The sequence below is a fragment of the Etheostoma spectabile genome, unplaced genomic scaffold (assembly GCF_008692095.1).
Source record: "Etheostoma spectabile isolate EspeVRDwgs_2016 unplaced genomic scaffold, UIUC_Espe_1.0 scaffold431, whole genome shotgun sequence".
Classification (NCBI taxonomy): domain Eukaryota; kingdom Metazoa; phylum Chordata; class Actinopteri; order Perciformes; family Percidae; genus Etheostoma; species Etheostoma spectabile.
Window position 1 is genome coordinate 291,133 of NW_022605607.1, and position 5,459 is coordinate 296,591.

Here is a 5,459-nt window from a genome sequence, read left to right on the forward strand (position 1 = left end):
TGAGTTGTGGACAAAACGAGACATTTTAAAATAACTGTTAAATGCAGCTTTAAGGACTAGGAGTAGGGGAAAAAAAATCAATTCTTAGACGCATCGCGATTCTCTCTAGAACGATTCAATGCTCGATTCTGCTAAGTTAATAATCGATTTAAAAAAAAAAGTTCCTGTCTCCAGACGTACAGATCAGAAAACAGAGGGACTGAAAGAGGACGGGATAATGGACAACAACTTAGAGTTTAGGCAAGAGTGCAGAAAAAAAAAAAAAAAATGGCCAAAAGTCCTGATCTAATAAGACATACGTAAAATAATCAGGCACAACACATGCAGGCTGGTGATCTACTTCATCCCAGTACATGTGACCACCTCATGTTTCCTGTTCTCCACCTTTAAACATGACTCAGCCTCTGACATGCAAGATCCCTGGGAGAGAAGGTGACTTTCACGAGCATGTTGGAGACTGAAGCGTGGGACGACTACGCAATAAACCGACCGGCCGTCAGACCCCGCCCACCAAGAGCCTGGGTCTGTCCCGGGTTTCTTCTTAAAAGGAGTTTTTCCTCCCCACTGTCGCACTGTTGCTCTGGAGGGAAATACTAGAACTGTTGGGTCCTTGTAAATTATAGAGCGGTCTAGACCTGCTCTATCTGTAAATTTTAGAGCGGTCTAGACCTGCTCTATCTGTAAATTTTAGAGCGGTCTAGACCTGCTCTATCTGTAGATTATAGCGGTCTAACTGCATCGTAATTAGGCTCTAGACCTGCTCTATCTGTAATTATAGAGGGTCTAGACCTGCTGCTATCTGTTATTATAGCTCTAGACCTGCTCTATTTTTAAATTATAGAGCGTTCTAGACCTGCCTCTCTGAAATTATAGACTTCAGACCTGCTCTATCTGTATTATAGACGCGGTCTAGACCTGCTCTTCGTAAATTATAAGCGTCTAGACCTGCTCTATCTGTAATTATAGAGCGGTCTGACCTGCTCTATCTTTAATTATAGAGCGGTCCTAGACCTGCTCTAATCTGTAAATTCGGAGCGGTCTAGACCTCCTCTATCTGTAAATTATAGAGCGGTCTAGACCTGCTCTATCTGTAATTATAGAGGGTCTAGACCTGCTCTATCTGTAAATTTAGAGCGGTCTAGACCTGCTCTATATGTAATTTGGAGCGGTCTAGAACCTGCTCTATCTGTAAATTAGAGCGGTCTGACCTGCTCTATCGGTAGGATGTATATTAGAGGTCAGACCTGCTCTATCTGTAAATTTTAGGGTCTAGCCTCTCTATATGAATATAGAGCGGTCTAGACCTCTCTATCTGTAAGATTATAGAGCGGTCTAGACCTGCTCTATCTGTAATATGAGAGGTCTAGACCTGGCTCTCTGAGATTATAGAGAGGTTAGACCTGTCTCTATCTGTAAATTCGTAGAGCGTCTAGGACCGCTCTATCTGTAAATTAAGAGTGGTCTAGACCTGCTCTATCTGTAATTATAGAGCGGTCTAACCTGCCTATCTGTAATTGGAGTGTGGTCTACACCTGTCTATCTGTAAATTATAGAGTGGTCTAGACCTGCTCTAGACCTGCTCTATCGTAAATTATAGAGTGGTCTAGACCTGCTCTAGACCTGCTCTATCTGTAAATATAGAGTGTTCTAGACCGCTCTAGACTGCTCTACTTAAATTATAGAGAGGTCTAGCCGCTCATCTGTAATTATAGAGCGGTCTAGACCTGCTCTATCTGTAAATTATAGAGTGTCTAGACCTGTCTCTATCTGTAATTATAGAGTGTCTAGACCTGCTCTATCTGTATAATTTTAGAGCGGTCTAGACTGCTCTATCTGTAAATTATAGAGTGGTCGAGACTCTGCCTATCTGTAATTATAGAGTGTCTAGACCCTGCTCTATCTGTAAATTATAGAGTGGTCTAGACCTGCTCTATATGTAAATTCTGGAGTGTGGTCTACACCTGTTCTATCTGTAAAGTGTCTCAAGATAACTTGTTATGAATTGAGACTATAAATAAAATTGAATTGAATATGTATGTTTTTTTAAATCACAAATGGAAATGTACATCAAAAAATAGTTCCATTGACATGCATTGAATGGTGATGTGCCCAGAGACTCCCCGCCCTACTGAGGACTTCCCCAACAGTCTTCTGCTCTGAGCCCCATCTCTGCGATGTTGTTTACTTCATTATGGCTGCGCGTGCATCAGATGGCTGCCCCGAAACAATGACATGGTTAACGGCCTACAGGAGCGTTAACATGCCAAACACATGTAGCCCAAACTGCCTGGTGGAGGCTGCCTGGTGGAGGGTGCCTGGTGGAGGGTGCCTGGTGGAGGGTGCCTGGTGGAGGCTGCCTGGTGGAGGCTGCCTGGTGGAGGCTGCCTGGTGGAGGCTGCCTGGTGGAGGCTGCCTGGTGGAGGCTGCCTGGTGGAGGCTGCCTGGTGGAGGCTGCCTGGTGGTGGTTGAATGTGGTTCCTGAGATGTCACAATGCTGAAAACATGTTTCTGAATCCGAGCAGGGCTGAAAATAGTTGTTTGGGCTCTAAAATGTCAGAAAATGGTGAAAAATGTGAATCAGTGTTTTCCAAAGCCCGAGATGGCGTCCTCGAATATCTTGTTTTGTCCACAACAATATATATATATATATATATATATATGTTCAGTTTATATATATATATATATATATATATATATATATATATATATATATATATATATATATATATATATATATATATATGGGGAGGGAGGGGTGGATGTGGTTGGATGATTGTTTGAGCTTGTGTTTCTTCTGAAGGAACCAATAAAAACAATTAAATATTATTAAAAATATTCAGTTTACTGTCACAGATGAGAAGAGAAACTAGAACATATTCACATTTCCACGAGCTGGAATCAAAGAAATTTTACTCAAAAATGATTTCAACCGATTAATCGACTAAAACAAATTGTTGGTGATTATTTTACCAACTGACAACTAATCAAATAATCTTTGCAGCTCTAAATCAGAGGCTTTTATTCTCTGATAAAATAAGTTCCAATGCAGCAGATGCAGAGGCTTTCTTTCAGCGAGCGAGGCTGGCTGTACATTTCAGTGACCTAGTTGGGACAGTATGGGATTTTGGGGTGTTGTAGTAGTCCTGTTGGCTCTGGTAAAGCAAGGGGAGGTTGTGATACCCCTCTTTGTCTTTTGTCCTCTGGTAGACAATGCCGGGATTATAGGGCTCCAGCAAGAAAACTCCCATTATTCCCAATGCTTCAAACATCCTCCTTCCCTTACTGGGTCACCCCTCAGCATACTAATACAACGCTGTCATCAGACCACCAAGCCCCCACCCACACTCTTAATCCCCCCATGCACGGCGTTACTGGTATCCCCCTTCTTCTTGCTCAGCTACCCCACCCCCCTTTAACTGCCTCCATTAAAACACATGCATTCTCGCCCTTCCCCTTTTCCCTTCACTGCAACTGCAGTCTGGAAACACAGCCTGCAGTTGCAGTAATTACAGGGATAGTGGTTTGGATGGATTACCTATTTGGGATTTTGTTTCATCCAGACTTCCCCTCCCCAAGTCTCCATAAATACCAGTGTAACCTCTTTATGCCCACACAGGAGAGAGGCATGTAACCTGAGGTAAAACAAAGAACCGTTTCCACATGGATACCTCGCCTCCTCACCTTATCCCACCAAAATCTACTGGACCATAATTACACAAATCTGTCAGCTGGTCAGTCTTCAGAATCCAACTGCTCTGACAGTCATCTTCTTCTTCTTTGTCCCACTGAGGAGACATCTACGCTACCATGTTTCGGTTTAAAAAACAAACATCTTTTGCTGCGTTTCAGGGCTGTAGTACTCGAGTCTGGTCTTGGACTCGAGTCTGGTCTTGAGACCGTTTTTCTATGGTCTCTGACTCGTCTCGGACTCGCTGGTATTTGGACTCTGACTTGTCTCGGTCCCGGCCACTGGTCTTGCCAAATATGGCTTTTGGTCTCGGCCGAGTCCAGGTGTCTTTATTATATTTATTTATATATGTTTATGTCTTTTCTACACTACATCTGGAGTGAAGATATATTGTCATTTAGTTGCTCAAATGCTCAGTACTAGTACCTGCTGCAGTAGTATCAGTTATTATTATGAGGTATCACCATGTGTCATTCTGGTTTTTTTTTTTCATTATATGATATTAGATTAGATTCGATTCAACTTTATTGTCATTACACAGGTACAAGCAACAAAATGCAGTTTGGGTCTAACCAGAAGTGCAATAGCAGTAAGTGCAGGATATACACTGGTTCCATAAGTGCAGGACATGGATATGTACTGAATAAATTTAGAAATGACCACTATTATAAACAGAATCTCAGAATCAGAATATCAGGGGAAAGGCTATAATTACAAATCCTGGGTGTAGTGACACTGTTTTTGCTTTAATATCAACACATAACAAAAAAGTATTGTCTTGAAAATGTTATGCATAAGACTTTTTTTTCTGTCCTGAACTCGGACTTGAACATTTTTGGACTCGGTCTTGTCTTGGGCTCAAACCTCTTTAGACTCGGTCTTGACTTGGACTCGACTAGTGCTGGTCTTGGACTTGTCTTGGACTCGACAAAGGGGGTCCTGACTTCAGCCCTGCTTCGCGTCCACGCTACTACGGAGTCTCCGAGATATTTGGAAGCCCTGCGGCCCCCGTTGATGAAGTTGACGGGCAGAAGCGGTAAAATTAACGGCGACCCTGACGCCAGCACTCGCCTCCTGATTGGCTCTTAGCGGTCATGACTCGTCTTTTCCTGATTCATCCCGCCCTGTCACGTGACCCTCTCCCGGAAACAAATATCCTGGACTGATATCCGCGTTTAGTTCTACATTCAAGGACTCTCAACCTTATTTTCCTACGCCTTCATGGCCTTGCAGTCATGCGTTTCTTTCAGTACCAGCTCCACCTCGTCGTGGGCCCACACAAAGAAATCTCTTTTCTTATTTTCACCATTGCTGCTCGTCCTTTGGGGTCTTTTATGCAACTAAGCAACTACCACCAAGTATATACATGCTGCTTCCTGTGTACACTGACATGCACACTCCCAGTGTACATGAATGATAGGTGAGGGAATCAGCAGACGCCTCCCGATACGATCTCATCACAGTACTTATGCCGCAACATGGTATTATTGTGATTTTAAATATATTGCAATATACTGCGATATATTACAATTTATAACCTTTTTTCCAACTTCTGATTTTTCCCTATTTCAAATGACGTCCCCAAAAGGAAACTTAGTCAACATCTGTTTCATCTACAAAAGAAACATTTCTCTGTTAGGGTACATTACTTCAATGTTATCGCTGCAAAATGGGACAAACTGACCAGTAAAAGATAAAAGATCCATACTTGGAGTCTGTGTATCGATACAGTATTGCCACAGAAAATATTGCGATACTATGCTGTATCGAT

General features: G+C 42.5%; 1 protein-coding gene across 2 annotated transcripts in view; it reads right to left on the reverse strand.

The window, feature by feature from the left end:
• Nucleotides 1-5,459, reverse strand: part of igsf9b (immunoglobulin superfamily, member 9b) — a 101,907-nt gene that overhangs the window by 78,126 nt on the left and 18,322 nt on the right. The gene's annotated exons all lie outside the window — the stretch shown is intronic.